The sequence below is a fragment of the Trachinotus anak genome, unplaced genomic scaffold (assembly GCF_046630095.1).
Source record: "Trachinotus anak isolate AG129_WGS33_773 ecotype Australia unplaced genomic scaffold, CSIRO_AGI_Tana_v1 ptg000002l, whole genome shotgun sequence".
NCBI lineage: Eukaryota > Metazoa > Chordata > Actinopteri > Carangiformes > Carangidae > Trachinotus > Trachinotus anak.
Window position 1 is genome coordinate 901,586 of NW_027273853.1, and position 21,953 is coordinate 923,538.

Here is a 21,953-nt window from a genome sequence, read left to right on the forward strand (position 1 = left end):
CCCACCCCCACCCACCCCATCCTTCTTCGTGGTTCACATTTTTCAAAGTTTTTCTCAATACCACGCACACATCCATATTTCCTGTGTGTACACTGAAAGACTGGTTGGTATAATTATCCATCCTCTCCATATTGGTCCCACAGAGACAGCCTGTGAACAAACTCCACAGTCCTGTTTCATTGCAAAAATGCATTCTAATATTCATCTTAATCCAATACGACGGTTCTGAATTGTCTGAATGAGTCAGAAAGGGTATGGATATTTAAACCTCACCATATTGTTTCCTAAAAAACTGCACAAGGATTACAGTGACCTTCAGGGAATGTTCTCTAAAAGTTATTTTTGCAGAACCTTCAGGTAACCTTTCCTGGAGTTTCTCTAAAGATCAATTTTGTGAAACCTTCAGGGGATGGCAGCATTATCACAGCAGCATCACACAATACAATAGTGAACGTGCCACAAAATAAATGTGTTGCATTTAATGACATTCTTGTAAAAGGGGAACCGTTGCAGTACTCCCTTTGTTTTATCTTACTGCTACTCAGAGGCAGCACAGGGACCGGCTTCTGGGGCTGCAGAACTGAATGTTTTCTCAAAAGCCCCGGATCTATTAAAAATCAATCAATAAGTAAATAAAATTAATAAACATTGCGCTCTGTTTAACACTTCATCAAAGACAAAATCATATAGGCTACAATACATACAGGGCACAGGTAGTCATCTGCTTTTAAAAATAACGTCCAACTTTGAGTCATTCTCTTTGACTGGACGGTGTCTCCTCTGTGCGGACTGCGAAGCCATTTCTGTGTCGTTATGCAGAACCACTCCTGACAGTGAGGGGCAGCACCACGCCAGCGGGCATCAAGCCTGCCGGTCCTACCGAAAAGTAAAAGAAGTGGAACATTTGTTTTATTCAGTCCGTGAGCAACCTGGTGTGGTTAATAACAAGATGGACATAACATTTTTCATAAAGAGTGAACCATAGAAAGGTGAGACAGGTCTGTAAATCTGCAGCTGTACTTAGATAGCAAGATAATTATAGCTTAAGTTATTCAAGATTCTTTATTGTTACATCCAGGGCTTGATATTAGCACCCGCCCACCCGCATGGAATTCGGCAGTGGCGTGTAGCACAGTCGCTCTTACTAGCCACTTTGGTGGGTGGCATATTCTGTGTGTGTATATAACTGAACTAATAAACCCATTGCACCCGTGACACTACGATACTACAACTCCCATGAGCACTGACACACATTGTTGCCCGCAGCAGCAGCAACAGAGCCTGCGTGCGTTTGAATAAAAAGAACACTGATATTTTGTCCTGACTTTCAGACGTTTGGGGTCGAGATCTGTCCATCAATGATTCTATAGAGATTTATAGCGCTTTTAGGAGCTTAAATTGCGCTTAACGCAACGGGTTGTCTGCCTGTCTCCGCAGGTCCGCGAGAGAGAGAAAATGTGTGTGTGTGTGTGTGTGTGCTCGTGAAGGGGCTAGACATACGTCAAACAAGAGGAGAGGAGAGAAACCATGGATGTATTATACATCCATGAGAGAAACGCGACCGTAAATGACAACAAAACGAGATAAACTCACACACTGAGCTGAAATTAATTGAGTGCATCTAAATTAGGTAAATAACATAAATATTTTTTTCTTTAATTTTTTTTGGTTTCTAGTTCTGAGGAGTGGGGTCTGCCGAGGTTACTAATAACAACTAATAATAACTAATAACACACCGTTTTTATGTCTGTCTCAATCAGTTGCATGTTTTCATGCAAAAGAAGCTTTACCTTATCAGAGCTGAGTACTTAATTTCTGGTATTTTGTCATATACTTTTTATGTAGTCTTAATCTGGGTCTTTACAGTGGTCACTTACATTAAAAAGGGTTGTAAATTAAGTTCTTAGAGTCAACTGTAGCACATCATAGTCAACTTAAATCAAATTAAATGTGAATTCCCAACAACAAATTTGTGGCTAGTGAAAATAATGAGTGCCTAGTAACTTTGGAAAACCACTAGCCATGGTAGCTGATATGCAAAAAAGTTAATGTCAAGCCCTGGTTACATTCCCATTTTATAGTATGAAGTATAAGGGGGTAGAATTCTTGCAGCAACAAGACTGAATAGTACAAAGTGCCAATAAAATAATAATAGAAATGGTAGTTTTGGTAGTGATAGAAGTGCCTAATATTGATTGCTGGCTAGATAGCTAATATTAGCTGATTTGAGTGTGTTTGAGTTGTGAGGTGACTTGTGTTTTTTGTATCACACAGATCAGCCAGCATCCAGAGAAAGTGGTTCAGCAGCATCGGCCAGTGAACCTCAGACAGATGTTTCAGGTTTGTGAATCTGCAGCTGTAACACTTGTGCTTGTAGCAGTGAATTGGTGAGGTCATTAGCCTTATATGAATTGCTGGCTGGCTAGCTAATGTTTATTGATTTGACTGAGGTGTGGGGTGTTTGTCACACAGATGAGTCAACAAGGAAAGTGGAGGAACAGGCATCACAGCAAGGAACATCAGATTTAAGTGCAGTTGCTGATCTAGGGACTCCAGAAAGTGGCCCAAAGCAGGTGTATCTTCCACAATACCCCCTCAGCCAGTTTGGAGCTCAGCAAAGAGCATTTAACAAGAACTGGTTTCAGCAGTTTAAATGGCTGGAGTATTCCGTATCCAGAAACTCCACATTCTGCTTTTCGTGTCGCCTATATGGAAGGCAGAACATTCGGAACAATAAAGATGCCCTCCTCAGTGAATCTGGGTTTTAAAATTGGAAGAAGGCTTTGGAAACCTTCCAAGAGCATGAGAAAAGTGCCCTCCACAGGTCCACCATGACATGCTGGCAGAGCTTTAAAAGCACAAAAACTCAAGAGGGTGTAATTGAGCAGCTGAAAATTGCTAGCACAGCAGAGATTTCAGAGAGGCGCCAATACCTTCACCGCATTGTGGCAGTAACCACCTTTTGAGGAAAGCAAGGCATCCTATCCCAGGGACATGATGAGCAGGAGTCTAGCCGGAATCCAGGCAACTTTATCGAGTGTACACAGCTTCTCAAACAATTTGATCAATTTTTGCAAAAATATACTACCCCTTCCAATGCCACCTACATCTCTCATTGCTCCCAAAACAATGATGAATTGTTGATAACCAGCATCTCACAAGAAATCACAGAAAGCATAATCCAGCAAATGAGGATTTCAAAAATGTACTCTGTGATGTCAGATGAAGCCAGAGACAGACGCACAGAGCAGCTTGTGGTCTGTGTGCTGGATGCTGGGGTATATTTGGCATAAGTGAAGGGCTACACCAGTACCTGCAGGGGGAAAGTTTGGACTTGGGCAAAGCAGTTTAATACAAGACAGCAGTCCTTAAAACATTGACAGACCTTAGCACAGACTCTGGTGGTGAAGATGTGTTCAAGAGGGCCAAGGCCTTATGTGAGTCAAATTCAGTTCAATTCAATTCAGTTTTATTTGTATAGCGCCAAATCATAATGTACATTATCTCAAGGCACTTTACAGGGTAAGGTCAAGACCTTACTTTGTTATAGAGAAAAACCCAACAGTTCCCACAAAGCGCAGGTGCTTGGCAACAGGGGGGAGGAAAAAGTCCTCCAACAGAACCAGGCTCAGGGTGGGCGGCCGTCTGCCTTGACCGGTTGGGTTTAGAAGGAGAAGGGGGGGGGGCAATTACAATAACTTCAGTTTTCTCTGAATTTAAGAGTAAGAAATTACTGGTCATCCAGGTTTTTATGTCCTTAAGACAGACCTGAAGCTTGGCTACCTGGTTAGTCTCACTTGGCTTCAAGTATAAGTACAGCTGGGTGTCATTTGCGTAACAATGGAAATTTATCTGGTGCCTCCTAATAATGTTTCCTAGAGGAAGCATATATAGAGTGAAAAGTATTGGTCCTAGTACAGAACCTTGCGGAACTCCATGACTGACTTAAGTGATGATAGAAGAGTCATCATTAACATGAACAAACTGGAGTCTATCTGACAATGACAACCAGCTCCCTGTTCTTCCCAGGCTGAAACAAAAAAGATTTGATGGTTTTGTGGTGGAGTCCACCTGTGGGTCAACCTCCAATCTGACCACCTCAGATGATTTCAGATGTCAGCTTTTTTATCCTTGCCTGGACAGATTGGTAGAGGAGCTCACCCATCATTTTTCAGGTGTGGGAGAAAAGCTTATGTCAGGTATTCAAGCCTGCAACCCAACTGCACAGACCTTTCTCTCTGAAGAAGCCTTCAAAAGCCTTGCTACCCATTATAAGATTCAGTGAAACCAGAAGAACTCCTGGTGGCTTCATCAAGTTTCATCAAGAGAAAGATGGAGGGGACTTCCGGTTTGACGATGTAGAGGACAGATGTGCGGGGCACACCTCCATATAATTTCGGGAAATTTTATTAATTTCGTCATTGTTTCAAGTTTATTTTCAGCGTAACTACCTGTTCTAATTAACGTCGCGCTGAACCTACACAAGAATGAGCAAACAAACTCGGAAAAACCAGGCACAACAACAGACTCTCCCCTTCTCTGGTTGGGAAGCTAGCAACATGGCATCAGGGCCTCCCCCCCTCACTTTGGAAACGTTCATCATCGAACTGGAAAAATCCAGGAAAAGCACCACTGCGGAGCTCACCGCCTCTCTGAACATGGCCCTCGCCCCGATTAATTCAGCTCTTGAGTCCATTACCATCACCATGGCTAAACACACCTCTACAATCTCGGAGATGGAAACGGCCCTCTCGACTCATTCGGATAACATCACTAGCCTAGAGAAAGAAGTAGTGGAGCTACGCTCCAAGCTAACCTCGGTGACAGAAGAGAGAGTCTTACTATGGGCAAAGGCACACTGCAGTACGACTTATCAGGGTCATAACATCAAGTTCTATGAGGACTTCAGCGCTGCCGTGGCGAAAAGGCGAGCTGCTTTCAACCAGGTGAAATCCTTGCTTTTTAAGAAAGAGATACGATTTGGAATGATCTACCCCGCACGGCTGCGCGTCACCTTCAACGGTGTGACCCACATCTTTGTTCTGCGAGCAACACATATGCGACTCATGAAAGAGGGAGAGAGCGAGCGGAGCGATCACCGATGTATGTGACTTCTTTTGGGACCATTATCTTTATTTTACTTTTTGCTAAACTCTCTCAAGGTAAGGTGCGACTACACTGTTAAAATGGACGCTATGAGCAGTAGTACCACATATTACTCCACCTCATCTCCAGCTGAATGTGGACAGTGTTTAAGTAGCATGGCCAGCTGTGACTTGCTTTTGCTTTACTCCACATGTGGCTTTTTTTTTTTTTTTTTTTGGTCTAGGAAACACTATAATTTCCTGACGTGTGGATATTAAAATAGATAGATAGATGACTTTATTCATCCCCGAAGGGAAATTAGGTTGTTACAGCAGTCCGGTGTATTAGAATACAAAAATACAATAGAATGGAATACTGAGGTAGACAGAATAGAAATAAAAATACAGAATGTCAAGATATAAATACCATACCAGACATAAAATCCATAGCTCTCTTTACTTTACTTTATATAGGCCAACGGTTTGAAGCCACCAGTCTATGGCCTGAAACTACTTATTTTAGTGTATTTTTTATTTTTATTTTCTCTCTCTTTTATTCACTCAGATATTTTAAAGAGGTAATTTATCTTATCTTTACCTGCACACTTTAGCTGGAGGATTATATGCCCAGTCTAGTACAAATACCGGTCCTTCTTTTTCCTGTCTTTCACTTCAGTTTGTTTTCATAAGTAACTGTTACAAAGTTTCATATGACGTATATTTTGGTTCATCAGGAGGCAGAATCTACTGCATGGTAAACCGGTTGTGTATACTCCAGTCCTGCGACTCGTCTTGTTCTGTTATGACGAGCTTAGGAAGCAACTTGTCTAAATACTGGCCAATGTGTTTTTGGAGAAATGTGTGTTTTTTCTTTATTTACTGGGAGGTTTTTTGTGTTTCTGTCTTAAAGTCAACTTTATCTGGATGCTACTGTAATGCTCATTTGGTTCTTAACCAGGATGCCCATTTATTTCCTACCATTCTTATTAACATTTATGCATTTTATCATTCGCAAGTGAGTAATGGTTAACCCAAGTATCTCCCAGAGAGGACCGAGTGGGTCTAGTATTCGGTTTGTAAGTTGGAATGTTCGTGGACTTGGGGGCCCAATAAAGCGATCCAAAGTGTTTTCACACCTCAAGGGTCTTAACACTGACATTGCTTTCCTTCAAGAGACCCATTTGCGTATAAATGATCATTGCAGAATGCGCAAACCATGGGTTGGGCAAATATTCCATTCAGCCTTCAATAGTAAATCCAGGGGTGCTGCTATTCTTATTAACAAACGTATCCAGTTCTCCCCTGATCAGATTATATCTGACCCCCATGGGCGTTATGTTATAGTGAGTGGCACATTATATCAAACTTTAGTTGTATTGGTTAATGTTTATGCCCCTAATTGGGACAACCCAAATTTTATGACTTCTCTTTTTTCAAAAATTCCCAACTTGGATACTCATCGTCTCATTCTAGGGGGAGACCTGAACCTAGTAATAGACCCCAAACTTGACCGATCCCACCCAAAAGTACTTATACCCTCTGCCATGTCGAAGACGTTATCATCCATTATGAGTCAATTGGGCTGCATAGATGCTTGGCGCTTGCTCCACCCATCCTCAAAAGAATTTTCTTATTTCTCCAAAGTACACCAAACTTATTCACGCATCGACTATTTTTTTTATAGACAGGGCTCTTCTACCTGCTGTGAAATCCACTGAATACTCTGCTATCGTTATTTCTGATCACGCTGCTCACATTTTAGATTTAGCACTCTCACCTAACACCACAAAACAATGGAGGTTTAATACAGGATTGCTAGCTAAAGATGAGTTCTGTGATTATATTTCAATAAAAATTAGTGTTTTCCTTGAGAATAACAAGACTGAGTCCACATCACCCTCTCTGTTATGGGAAACATTAAAAGCAGTCATTATCTCATACAGCACACATCTGGCAAGGAAAAATAAACAAAAACAGCAGGAGCTTATTGATGCAATTCTCAGCATTGATAGAGAATACTCAAGCTCTCCCAGTCCAGAACTGTATGCTAAAAGGGTCAAATTACAATCTGATTATGACCTTCTCTCTACAGATAAAGCAGAGTACCTTTTAAGACGGACCAACGGGACATATTATGAATATGGTGATAAAGCCAGTCGTCTCCTCACCCTCCAACTTAAACGTCAGTCAGCCTCAAATTTCCTATCACAAATTTACTCCTCTCACTCCCTAACTACCAACCCAGTTGAAATAAACTCCACCTTCGCTTCCTATTATTCTAACCTGTATCAGTCTGAACCTCCTCCAAATAAGACCACAATGGATAATTTTTTGGATAACATAGATATACCTACTATAGATCCTCATATTAAAGAGGAGTTGGAAAAACCTATACAGTTGGAAGAATTAATTTCTTGTCTCAAATTAATGCAAAATAACAAAGCTCCGGGGCCGGATGGTTTTCTGGTTGACTTTTATAAAAAGTTTTCCCACCAACTTGCTCCTTTGTTATTAGACATGTTTAACAATTCACTGAAGCAGGGCTCTCTACCTCAAACTTTAAATCAGGCTTCAATTTCACTCATTCCCAAAAAAGACAAGAACCTAGATGAATGTAGCAGCTGGAGACCGATAAGTTTATTAAATTCGGACGTAAAACTTCTAGCCAAAGTACTAGCATGCCGTTTGGATCCTTGTCTACCAGATATAATTTCCTTAGATCAAACAGGGTTTGTTAGAGGTCGTCAACTTTCATCTAACATTAGAGGACTTTTAAATATTGTGTTATCTCCTAACATGTCCCAAACTGCTGAAATGGTCATATCTTTAGATGCGGAGAAAGCCTTCGATCGGGTTGAATGGGATTACTTGTTTTCTGTTTTGGGGAAATTTGGCTTTGGGTCTAAATTCGTTTCTTGGATACAACTTTTATACGCTGCCCCTTCTGCTTGTGTGAGAACTAACTTTCAAAGGTCTGAATATTTCCCTCTATCAAGAGGGACCCGCCAAGGTTGCCCAATGTCTCCCCTGCTTTTTGCCATAGCAATAGAGCCTCTTTCCATTGCTCTCAAATCTTCTTCATGTTTTACTGGTATTTTAGAACTGGTCTGGAACATCGAGTATCTCTCTATGCTGATGACCTGTTGCTATATGTCACGGACCCAGTTAGCTGTGTAGATAATATTTTACAATTAAATAATATTTATGTCTTGACAACTTTCGGATCATTCTCAGGTTATAAATTAAACATCAGTAAAAGTGAGTGCTTTCCGGTAAACATAGCAGCTAAACAGATCCCATCAGATGCACTACCATTTCGATTAGCTCATAATAGCTTTCGATATTTAGGTATCAATATTTCTTATTCCCTCCCCTTACTATACAAAAATAATTTTTCAAAGTTGGTTATGGAAATTAAGACTGATCTGGCGCACTGGGACTCTCTCCCTCTCTCTTTGATAGGCAGAATTAATTCTATTAAAATGAATATTCTTCCGAGATTTTTGTTTCTTCTCCAGTGTCTTCCAATTTTTTTATCCAAATCATTTATACAAATGTTAGACAAAATGATCTCAAAATTTATTTGGACTGGTAAGAACCCAAGAGCACATCGAACAACACTCCAAAGAAGCAAATCAGCTGGGGGCCTTGCACTGCCTAACTTATTATTTTACTATTGGGCTGCCAATCTTCAAAAAATCCATGCCTGGTGTAATTCTCCCAACTTGGACAGGTGTATAATGGAAGATGCTTCTTGCCATCCCTCATCTCTGGCAGCTTTGGTTTGTGCCCCTCTAGCTTCTCGTTGTCCTAGTTACATTAAAAACCCAATTGTACTTTCCTCTTTGAAAATTTGGAAACAATTCAGGCAACACTTCAAACTTTCAACACCCATCCCATTAAGTCCGATTTGCAACAACCATTTCTTCCCCCCCTCCAATACAGACACAGCCTTCACTTTGTGGAGAGAGAGAGAGAGGTCTGGTTCATTTTTCAGATTTATATTCAGAGGGCTTATTTGTTACATTTAATGATCTCCGTGTTAAATATAATTTACCCCAATCTCATATGTTTCGATACTTCCAAGCACGGAGGTATGCTCGCACACACTTTACATCTTTCCCTCGAGCTCCAACAGGATCTCTTATCACTGAGGTACTCTCTCTTCCAAAGGCTCGTAGTAAGATTTCAGTATTATTTGACCTCATATCATCTTCGAATATGTCTTCCCCTGGGAGGGTCAGGGATAGTTGGGAAAGGGAGCTTGGCTTTGAGTTGACAGATGAGTGGTGGAGAGAGGCACTGTTCAGGGTTAATTCCACATGTTCTTGTGCCCGTCTTAGTTTAATCCAATTCAAGGTTCTCCATAAAATTCATTTCACAAAAAACAGACTCAGTAAGCTATTTCCAGGCACAAATGATATCTGTGATAGATGTGGTTTATCTCCAGCAGACCATGTTCATATGTTTTTTTCTTGTCCCAAATTAATCAATTATTGGTCTTGTTTTTTTTAAATCGTTAAGCAAAGCCCTCAATATCATGTTAGAACCCTGCCCACTGATATCTATCTTTGGGGTACCTCGTACTCCAACTAATCTCACTAAGAAAAACTCTGATGTTGTTGCTTTTGCCTCACTCATAGCCCGCAGATGTATACTATTACATTGGAAAAGCCCAAATGCTCCCCCTGTTACTTCTTGTTTAAGTGATTTAACCCTTTAACACCGAACGTGTCGTCGGCGACACATTTGCGCAGGCGCACTTCGGATTACCATAACACTGTAACGGTTTGAGCGATCGGAAAAATTCCAACGGTCTCTGAAAGCGAAGGCCTTGCGCTTTACAGTAATTTCACTCCCGCTGCTGCCGTGACACCGGGAAAGTGCCCCGAATACAGAGACACAGAGTGGAGCAATACAGCACATTACTGTGGACGGTCACAGATGGGTTTGAGGACGAAGGAGCAACTTCTGGCGAAGAAAGGTAATGTTAGACGAGCTGAATTCCTGAGTGAATGAAGCTCTCTCTAACTTCTCTCTATCTAGTTTTTACTTTCCTGACGTTATTGTATGTGTAAATCGACGTTTGTATTGCGTGGTGACTGTTTTAGTCACGGGGATGAATAAAGTTATATCTGTCTGTCCGTCCCTCAGAGGTCACATTCAGGGCCACAGAGGGAGCGGCCGTGGGGATGCTGGAGGCTCCGGTGACGGTGTTGTGACCGGAGCCGCTCACCACATCATCAAAGGGGGAGGACCGAGGCAGAGCCTGATGATGAGGCCCTCAGCCACCGAGGTTCAACCCAAACACACCCCAGGTGTCCACCCCCTCTCAGTATGGGCCCCACACAGTGTGACAGAGCCCACATGGGGCGACGGCGCTGCAGGCTCCCTAACAGGAGCACTCCCTGGAGGTGTCAGGACTGTGATGTGCCCTGTGTCTGCAGCCAGAGAGGAGCTGCTGCTGGCAGCACCACCAAGGTGTTTGAGTCCGCAGCCAGAGGAGCAACTGCCCTGTGTGGGGAAACAACCCCTGTATATAGTTTGATTTTCTCATGGTGTGTTATGCACTACAGGTTTATTGTAAGTTCACATATTATATTGTAAATAGTGCTATACTTTTCATATTTCAGAAAACCTGTTGTTCATGTACAGTTTCAGTTTTTGTTCTTTATTAAAACTCTAAAATCAAATTCCCTCTGTGTGTCGTCCCTTCATTTAAACTCTTATTGCAGTGTTAGACCATGCAGTAAATTGAAAATAACTGCCAGATATTGAAAGTTCCAAGTATTCTGGAGACATGGACAAAAGCACTAACTCACAGGACATTTTCTGACCTTTTTATGGTCAAAATAAGCAAAGGACTCCGGGCGGCCATTTTGAGGCTCAGGTGTTAAAGGGTTAATGTCTTTTCTGTCTTTGGAAAAAGTTAAATATTCCCTAAGAGGCTCAGCTGCCAACTTTTATAAAAGATGGCAACCTCTCATCACATATGTTAACACCCTCACCTCTCTAACCCAACTGAATCGATTTGATGCATCCAATTTTTTATTTTTATCTAATTTCTTAGTGAGCACACTGAGCATCCTTTACTTATTTATTTATTTTTTGTTCTATTATTATTAATCTGTCTCTTTCACCTTCCTTATATTTGTTATATATCTTAGTTTATTTCTTTTATTTCTTTTCTTCTTATTTCTATTTATGTATGTATTTATCTTCATCTACTAATTAATTCTTTTTGTATTTATTTTTACTTATTTGTTTACTTTTATTTAATTTTTTCTTATTTTTATATTTTTTCCTCTCCCTCATTGTTCTTGGGGGATGTTCTTCTTTTTCTGGTTCTTTGTTCTAATCTTCCTTGTAAAGAAAAGGGTGGAAAACAGCTGTGGAATAACTCTGTATCTTGTATTGATACTTGTGAAATGCTGGTCTCCAATAAAAAAAATATTTAAAAAAAAGAGAAAGATGGAGAAAGAGACAGTCCCTGACACTGCCACGTTTCCCACCCTGAAGGCTGTCTTCTGAGTGACCCTGATGATTCCAGTCAGCAGATGTAGCTGTGTACACTCATTCAGCACTTTGTGCCATCTTCACACTTGGTTAAGAAACACCATGGGCCAAGACAGGCTCAACAACCTGGCCATCATGTCAACCGAAAAAGACAATCTGGATGCCATTAACCCTGATAAGATTATTGACAGGTTTGCTCAATTGAAACCATGTCAGCACAGCCTTATGTTGCTGCCACAGAAATAGAAAAAGAAAACTCCTTGACCCAGACAACAATAGGAGGGCAAAGATGCAGAGAAGACATACCGTACGTATACGAGAGACAAGGAAATGAGAAAAGTATGAAAATTACTCCAGAGGGAAATGTTTCAGAGAGTGAAGAGGAAAGAACTGGGGGAAACCTGTGGACTGTGAAGCGGCAAAGGAGGAGGACCGAGATGATGAGGGGAGTGAGAAAGAAATAAGAAGGAGAGAGGAGAGAAAAAAGAAACGACAGAAAGGAATGAAGAACAGAAGAGTAAAGGAGAGCAGAGGTGTCAGAAACAGATAAATGAATATGATATGCATTTCAACTTTTTTACATCTTAAGTTCATGACCAAAAATCTTACTACTTTTCAATTTTATCTTTTCTTCTTTCAGTAGATATGAGTTTGTCTTTTGGATTATAGAGGGAATCGTGATCATTCTGAACAGTGACTTCAACCAGCTGTGAGTGAGTGAGTGAGTGAGTTTGTGAGTGAATTGTTAAGAGTGAAATTTCTACAGACATTTCAGCTGAGGCAGTGTTACAGTGTGATGCCTTATAATTTAATACTTTATTGTTATTTATTTGTTTCTATGTGCATTGTGTTTGTAAAATTATAAATAAGGACTGAAATAAATCACTAATACTACTACTATTAACCTTTGCAGTAATCATACATTGCAGTAAAATTTAATTCTGTGCATGTTTCCAAAAATATATATATATAAAAAAAAAAAATGGCCCTGGCTCTGGGTGCTCTGGGCTTAGCCCCCTAATCTTGTCAACTTCTAGATCTGCCCCTGCTCTTACTGTGTCTCTTGTTAAACACCAAAACTCCAAAGCAAATTCCAAAACCTACTTGTCAATAAACCTAATTTTGATTCTGACTGAAATGCCGATGGGGTGTTCCTAATGTTACCACAATGTATATTGATTGTTCTGTAGAGACAAAGGACAGCTGTGGGAAACAAGACTCCACTGTGCTTAATTTTGTATCACCTACCTCATCACTTTGCTTGTGGTCCTTTTTCTTCTCTTTCTTCATAAACAAAAAAGCAAATTCTACAAGAGTATAATTCCCCCAAAGCACAGACAGACACAAGTGGTTTTCTTGTAACTGGTGTATTTGGCATCTTCTCACCAATCTACCGTGAAAACTAAACATAGAACAAGCTTATTAGCTTGATACAAACATTAGCATGCATGGCATGTAATATGGCATTTTACCAAAGTAAAATAAAACAAAGAAAAATAACTTGTTGGCTGCATGCCACAAAGGAGGGAATAATTCTTAGTGTTCTTATTGGGAGTCTTCATACTAACATCTGTTTGACAGTCTTAATGTCCATGCTTGCTGCTTGCTTTTGATGTCCTTTTTCTTTTTTTTGAGTCTTACTCATGAGAATTGTCTTCAGAATCAGAATCGGTTTTATTGCCAAGTATGTTTCCACATACAAGGAATTTGTGCTGGTGATTGGTGCAATTGGGGATCAGGGGGGATCAGCAACAGTGGGGCTCTCTAGCCTTGTTGATAAGGCTGATAGCAGACAGGAAGAAGCTGTTTTTGTGGCGAGAGGTTTTGGTCCTGAAGGACCGCAGCCTCCTGCCAGAGGGGAGTGACTCAAAGAGTTTGTGTCCAGGGTGGGAGGAGTCAGCTACAATCTTCCCTGCACGCCTCAGAGTCCTTGAGGCGTACAGGTCCTGGAGGGATGGTAGATTGCAGCCAATCACCTTCTCAGCAGAGTGGATGATACGCTGCAGTCTGTTATTGTCCCTCTCCGTGGCAGCAGCGTACCAGATGGTGATGGAGGAGGTGAGGATGGACTCAATGATGGAGGTGTAGAAGTTCACCATCATTGTCCTTGGCAGGTTGAACTGCAGGGGGTCCAGGAGTGGGTCAGTGATGGATTTGAGGTGGGACAGGAAAAGGCGCTCAAATGATTTCATGACCACAGAGGTCAGGGCAATGGGTCTGTAGTCATTTAGTCCTGTGGGCCTTGGTTTTTTGGGGACAGGGATGATGGTGGAGGATTTGAAGCAGGCTGGCACGTGGCAGGTCTCCAGTGAGGTGTTGAAGATGTCTGTGAACACCGGAGACAGCTGATCAGCACAGTGCTTCAGGGATGATGGAGAGACAGAGTCAGGACCGGCTGCTTTGTGGGGGTTCTGCTTCTTAAAAAGCCTGTTGACATCTCTCTCCAGGATAGAGAGAGATGTTCCTTTGGTAGGAGAGGAGGGGGGTTCTGATGTGGCTAGTTGTTGAGGTGCCAGTGTCCCTGCTAAAGTGGGGGAGGAGAAGCTGGTGGTCTGGAGGTGGTGGCTGGACTCGTGGGGGTTGGTGTCAGGCCTGTCCCATTGTCTTTCAAAGCGGCATTAGAACTCATTCAGATCGTTGGCCAGACGGAAGTCGTTAATGGAGTGGGGGGGTTTAGGTTCGTAGTTAGTGATCTGTCTGAGCCCTTTCCAGACAGAAGCTGAGTCATTGGCTGAGAACTGGAGCTGAAGTTTCTCAGAGTACAGTCGTTTAGCTTCTCTCACCGCCTTGCTAAACCTGTATTTGGACTCTTTAAACCTGTCCCTGTGCCCACTCCTGAAAGCTTCCTCCTTTTGCCTCCTGAGCTGACTGAGCTTAGCTGTGAACCAGGGTTTGTCATTGTTATAACTCACCCTGGTACGTGATGGGATACAGCAGTCCTCACAGAAGTTGATGTATGACGTCACAGCCTCTGTGAACTCATCCAGACTGTTGGAAGCAGTCCTGAACACTTCCCAGTCAGTGCAGTCCAAACATGCCCGCAGATCCTCTATGGCTTCACTGCTCCACTGCTTTGATGTCCTCACAACAGGTTTACACAGTTTTAGTTTCTGCCTGTATGTGGGAATCAGGTGGACCATGACATGGTCAGAGTGGCCCAGTGCAGCCCGGAGGACAGCGTGATAAGATGTTCCCCTCTCTGGTCGGGCAATTAACAAACTGTCTATATTTGGGCAGTTCGTGGCTGAGGTTCCCTTTGTTAAAGTCACCAAGGACAATAACTAAGGAGTCCGGGTTGGTCCGCTCCACACACAGTATCTGCTGTGGCCTGTGGTGGGAAGTAAACACCGACCAGGATGAATGAGGTGAACTCACGGGGGGAGTAGAAGGGCCTGCAGTTTATGATGAAAGTTTCCAGGTCAGGAGAACAGTGCTGCAGGATCACTGTCACGTCTTTGCACCAGCCACTGTTAGCATAAAAACAGGTTCCTCCACCTTTCGTTTTGCCGGACAGCTCTGTGTCGCGATCCGCTCTGAAGAGTTGGAAGCCGGCCAGCTCCAGGGCAGAGTCCGGATCGATCCACACAGCCACGTCTCCGTGAAGCACAGGACGGCAGATGAAGAAAAGTCTCTGTTCTTCTGCACCAGTAGCTGAAGTTCATCCAGCTTGTTGGGCAGTGAACGCACGTTGGAGAGAAAGATACCTGGGAGTGGTGTGCAAAGTCAGCGCCGGCGGAGACGCGCAAGCGCACCGGCACGTTTTCCTCTCCTCCGGCGTTTCACTGCGAGAGTAACGGTCAGTGCACCTTTGACCAAAATGTCCAATAATTCCACAGGTGAGTCGAGAAAGGTGGGAAAAAAATCCACTGGAGTTATTTCTTTGATGTTAATGAGCTCTTCTCTGGTGAAAGAGCTCCGGAAAGGCAGAAAACTAAATTTATAAAGAAAATAAGGCAAAAAAGTGCGCACCAAAACACAGAGGCAGCCATCTGCGGCGCCATGGCAACAGAATACCTTACTTTACTTACCTTACCTTACTTACAGAATCTCCTTACAAACTTAGGCCTTCAAAATAAAGGTACTGTCACCTATTCTGAGTAAAACAATGTACAAATAACAAATACAACCCAAAATTACAAATTATAAAATTAGTCTTATAAAAGAACAAACAAATAAATAATAGAAACTATAATGGCAACAGTTACAAAGAGACTGCAAAGTTTTAGTTTGCAAATGTTTGCCAGGGATGACATCTACATCTAACAACAACGTTGTTTTTTGCAGTTCCTCCCAACTTTTGTGTTGGCATTGAGTTTTGCATTCCCTCTGTTCCACTGAAAAAGACCTAGCTGTATAGTGACATAATATGTAGACTACCCCTCAACTGGGATTGTTGTACCAAAGTAGAGACTGAGAAAAACTGAAATAAAACTGGCAAAATTACTTAAAATTATATATCATACAGAGAGAAATACAGCTGATCTTTCAGGATAATTTCACACATCCTGCCACAACGCTTACGGAAATGCATAAAAACAAAACATGCCAGTTCAAATCTTTGGAATATTTTTTTTTTTTACTGTAATCACAGATTTCATCAAGATTTGTATTACTTTTACTAAGGCAAAAATTAAATGCTGAATAAACTTAGAGGCTCAGCAAACACTGCTTAAGTCAAAAAGTCATAATTGTATTTATTGAGATCTTGTTTTGAGGGTTAATAAAGACAAATTTAAACTTCTTAAATTTTGTTGTACTGTATAGTGGTGAAAGTTGCCCCCCACAATATGCTATTTACATTATAATGTTTCATGAAAACCAATGAATAATAATTACATGATCAGATATGATATAATGTAATATATAATTATTGTATTGTCACCATTATTCCATTAAATTGAGTCCACCTTTACTAATCACTGTCACAGCAAAATACTGATATATTAAGGTACAGCTACTTGTATTGCAGCTGCAGTGGTATCAGTATCGATCGAAAGCATGATCACTAACACGGAAGACTATTCAAGAGCAGTTGCCACCACTGAGAAGAAGTTGCAGGGAAAGGGCCGCCTGCTGTGTTTCATATAACTTATTGGAGCCGATCCCAGCAGACAGGGACAGGACACCAGTCTATCAAAGGGCTGACATATAGAGACAGGTTCATCTGTACCGAAAATGATTTACACAAATTGAGTGTTTTGTACGGTGGCCCTGAAGGTCAAAACACTTCCCAGAACAAAACAACAATTTGCAAAACAAAACAACATTTCATATTACAGAGAAGGCAGGACAACACCTCTTTGGCCTTGTTCAGACTGCCAGCCAAAATCCGATTTTTAGCCCATCCAGATTGGAACTGGATGGCTCTTTTGAAGTCTGAACAGTCACAAATCACATGAAATCCAATTTTTGGAAACCAGATCGAAACCACCTTCGGGAGGTAGTTTGAGATCGCATTTGGACAGATGCATCTTAGTCTGAACAGCTCCAAACACTCAGATTGGTTTTGACTGTCCATGACGTCACTCTACGCGACGCCAGAACCAGCTCTTCGGGTGGCACCACACTCGTCGCTGCACAGAAACTCCGGCAGTGAGTGCAGCATGAAGCATTGTTGTGTATAATCCTACCAGCCTCCTGCGGCGTTGCAAATGTCTCGTGTGTCTGAGATGTTCTGCACCTCTACTGGACAGTGATAAGGCCAATATACTGAGGTGACCTGCCTCCATCATGTTTGTTGTTGTTGTTGTTGTCGCTGTCGCAATTATATGATGTCAGATGCTCCGTTTCTACAGCAACCTGTCAGGTCAGTCAATAATGTGGCACAGTCTGAACAAAGCCATATCCGATTTGGACACTTGCTAAAAACAGTGTGGACAGTGAGCCCTAAAAATCGGATTTGAGTAGGAATCTGATTTGAATCAGATTCGCCTGCAGTCTGAACGCGGCCTTTGTGACAGCAAATGTCCTGTTCACCATTTCTCTTGATAATGTAGCAACTTGACTGCTTAGCCTAAGGAAGCCACTGCAGTTAGCTAGTAGAATGTAACACACCAGAGTTAAATGGAGACAATTAAATGGAGAAAATTAGCTGCTGTGAGGGTGTTGGTGAAGCAGAAGCTGACTGCAGCTGTAGAAGAGATTATTGAACTGTTCAAAACAACCATAGAAGAGATGGGTGGTCTGTGTTCACTGCTGGACTGTACTGAGAAAAAAGCAGGTATGGTAGAGGTTTTCTTCATTTCAAACCAGAGGGTGTTACTGTGTAGTTCAGTCCCATGTTTAGTTTAACGTGCTTCTCTCTGTCAGCAGGTGTTGGTATGTAAAGAAGTGGCTCCTTCAGAGCAGCAGGAGTGGAGGACCAGTCTGGACTGGGAGGATCCACTGTGTGGAAAGACAGCAACAGAGTAGGAACATGACCTTTGTCGCTTAAATGAAGGTGTCAACTGTCAAGGCAAACTGTGGGGTGCTGTGTTAAAGCCTGAAGTTCGGTTACAGAGAACAGGTTTATACACACTGATTATCTGGGGCCTTTCTTCTACATTCTAATACCCCAATGCATGTCAGCTGACCCTCCAGGCAGACAGAGAAGTGAAGCTTAAACAGAAATTTTGACTGGTATGCAGAAGGGGAAAAAAAGCAAAAGGAAAACCACCCTATAAATTAAAATGTAAATGTTGTGAAATAATCCCTATTAAATAATCACACAGTGTATTTCTCCTTTTAAAACTGTATTTTCACTTCACTTGCATTTAATCATATATTTAATTGATGATTTATGTGTATTGATTATGTATAAATCCCCCTTTAAATGGCATATTTACTGATTGGTTAACACAGTAATTTGTAATGTTTGTAATGTATGAACAATGTATGTCGCCAAGCGCTTGCTCGTTGTGGGAACTGTTGGGTTTTTCTCTGTAACAAAGTAAGGTCTTGACCTTACCCTGTAAAGTGCCTTGAGATAATGTATATTATGATTTGGCGCTATACAAATAAAATTGAATTGAATTGAATTGAACAAGTTAGTGAGTCCTCTGGTGTCTAAACGTTGAGGAAATTCTCTTTTACAGGTGTTTCTATTTGCATTGTCACTGATGTACATTATGTCAGTGCTGACATACTTTATGTGTTGTCTATAGGGGTCATTGCAGCCAAATAGATTGTTGGAAGTTATGGTAAAATTAACATGTAAGTTCTCACATGTGACTTTTAATCATACAAATGGGGGTAATGGAGCACCCTCTTTGGTTAATCATTCAGAGTATTTCACTAGAGAGATATATTTCTGTGAAAAATGAAAAACAATATATAAATAAATCTTGAGAAAAATGTTGAAATTGAAGTGGGCATGATTGTTAGTTGTGAGAAAACTTACATGGATGTAAATGGGGATTAATGTCCTTCGTTATTCACCTTTGCCATTCATTAATGTACAAATGAAAGATACACAGGTTAATTACAAAACAGAATATAAAGATAATAATAAATGCGTATGCCTGCCTCATTCAGTCACTACATACATTTCAAAACATATACTCACACAAGAAAATATAGTGAAGAGGAAAACTATATTTGGACTCAAACAGTCATAAAGAAAATAAACATTATTACATAGGCCATGTGATACTCTGCCCACTACTTTCTGCGAACATTCATTAAGCAGTGAAGAAAGCTATTCACGTAGTCTCCATCTAATTACACACATTTTTCTTGTTTTTTGTGAGACCACAAAAGGATTTGCCATTAGTGGCTTGTGAAATTCATGAAAGAATCACTGAGTCGTACAACATGTGCACAGCATTTTATAGGGTTTGCATTATCTGAGCACGTCTTGACAGTACCAAAACTACTGAGATGAGGAAAAAACAATTAAACATTTCCAAACTTTAGTCTGTTGTTTTAACAAAGGTTTTCAGGTCCATCTTTCAGACTGGGCATGGGTATCATGGGGTTTTTTGTTGTAGCTTGGATATCTTTGAAGGAACTAACTCCATGCCAAAGTGTATGAGTGCACAGAACGTATTTGCAAATATAAGAAAAAAGATGATGTCAGTCAACTGAAATTACTTTTTAGGTCTTGAAAATATCTCAGTCTTTTATCATTTATAGTATAACTAGTCCAAACATGTACACACAAAAACGTTCAATATTGAGTTTTCAAGCCATCTGTGAGTAAAAGAGGTACGGTTTCCTTTTGGGTCTGTACCTGTGTAAGAATATTAATAGTGTTCAGAATTTTTGAAAGTTGAACGCACCTAAATTTCTATCATACTCTAGTCAGTTTATTTCCAGTCACACTTGAAATGTTTAAGTTGTTGGGTTGGTTTGTTTAATATGAGAACAGTCTATTTAAATTCTTTTAATTTGTTTTTTTCCATGCATGTTTCCATGGAACATCAGACATCTATGATTTAGTGCATCAGGTGTTATATAGCATTTGGATTTAGACTGAATGATTGTTCCATTATTGTTCCATTATTCACATTATTCAAGTGTCCACGGAGAGTTTTCACAAATTTAATGCAGAAAGAGATTAAAACATCAACAATCCCAAGGGAGTTGAATATGTTTTGGAGACACTATATTACTGTACACTCATCTCACCACTGTTTTCCAGGAGTGCCACTGCTCCCTCTGTTATATAGTGTAAATATTAACATGAGAATTGAAGCTCTCTCTGTAACAGTACTGTCATGTATGAATAAAGCCATTGCTAACATTTAAATCACAGAGATGGACAGATGAAACCAGCAATGTAATGTAAACCACAAACTATGATGTGGGTTCATCATGGAACATTTTCCACTTTCCATCTAAAAAGGAAATTAGAGCTCCTTGAGATTAATTTACATTATGTGAGTTAAATTCAATCTTTTTTAAGGTAATAAATAATCATCCTTATTGGATGTGTTAATCATCATCATTAAACTTTAATATTCAAATTCGTTCAGGCTGCATGGTGTGACTCTTTGTTATGAAAAAGTTCAACACTTTTACAATATTCAATGTAAAAGACAAATGTAGCTGTCACAGAACCAAAGTTAAAAATACCTGGGGGCCACATGAACTACATTAATGTTACAGATATTTGATTTGATAAAGATTTCATTTAAATGATAATGAATGTCACTGAACATTTAGCATACTGTATACTGAACACACACTGACGACGTGGGGAGTTAGAGAGAAGATGAGGAGGACGTCCAGGATGGTTCTTCCCCTCAAGGACAGGAGGGAGAAGGGGAGCAGGCTGCACCACCAGTTATAATTTTAACATGCTAGAGATAGTTTAAGCCATAAAATAATATATAAAATAAAAATGCAGTTGTTGTGAATGAATGACAGGTTGGTGAACTCCAGTCAGGATGAGACCATAGACTGTACATAAAAATGGATGTAGACTCCGGGTCTGAAAAGTGAAGCCAATGCTGAAGAACCTGCATTCTAGGGGTGACTCCAATTGTTGCAAAAAGAAGTCTGATTGTATTGAAGTCTATGTGAAAATGTCTCTACTTCTCACTTGATTTATTACCTCAGTAACATTTTCCTGGTGAGTTGATGGTCTCAGTCTCTAGTTTCATGTCTTCTTCAATACAACATGATGTTCATTTTTTAAATAATGGTCCCTTTTAGAATAAAATAGACCATAAAGCAGGGGATGCATTAGGGTGGGGCTACTGTGTGACTGACAGACTGTACCACACATGTCGAGTACAGAGCAGGTCAGATCCACCCCTCGCTCCTCCTCAGCTCCACCTTCTTGTCCAAATATGGTGTCTTCTGGTTTCAATATCCAAGATGGCAACGGCCAAATAACAAACTCGAGGCTTTAAAACGACAGTTCACAAACCAGTGGGTGACGTCATGGTGGGTTGCCATTTGTGAGATTCTTCCAGGCATGAATATGGGAAATATATTGTAATATTTACAATTATAGGTTAGAAGGATATAAAAACATTTTAACCCCCCCGAACTGTTGTTTTTAACCTCTTTTGGGGGTCCAAGACTTGATCGTGGGTTCAGACCCCCAGTCCACCCATAATTCAAACCCTGATTGTGGTCTTTGGGAAAAATGCTTTTTGCTGCAATACCACGAGTAGCCACTGGGAAAAATTGGCTGCAAGGCTGAGTGGCAGCGTCAGGACCAGGCCTTACAATACATCGATGATAACAACCCACACTGAAGAGAAACCCTACTGCTGCTCAGTGTGTAACAAATGTTTTCACAGGAGAGGATCTTGGATTGTCCAAGATTGTGCGTAAAAAAGTTTGGTCATCAAGCACATCTGAGAAGACATGAGAAACGCCACTCACCAGAGAAACCATTCAGTTGCTCCATCTGTGGAAAAT

At 40.9% G+C, this 21,953-nt stretch overlaps 1 long non-coding RNA gene across 3 annotated transcripts; it reads left to right on the forward strand.

The window, feature by feature from the left end:
• The first annotated feature begins 99 nt into the window (after nucleotides 1-99).
• On the forward strand, nucleotides 100-19,216 carry LOC139627671 (uncharacterized). 3 transcript variants are annotated; one of them, XR_011692608.1, is made up of 4 exons: nucleotides 100-998; nucleotides 2,275-2,340; nucleotides 17,913-18,471; nucleotides 18,626-19,216. It is a non-coding gene; the product is annotated as an uncharacterized lncRNA (long non-coding RNA). The 3 variants fall into 3 exon arrangements; XR_011692607.1 differs by having other exon boundaries at nucleotides 100-989; XR_011692606.1 differs by having other exon boundaries at nucleotides 100-2,340.
• The last annotated feature ends 2,737 nt before the right edge of the window (nucleotides 19,217-21,953 follow it).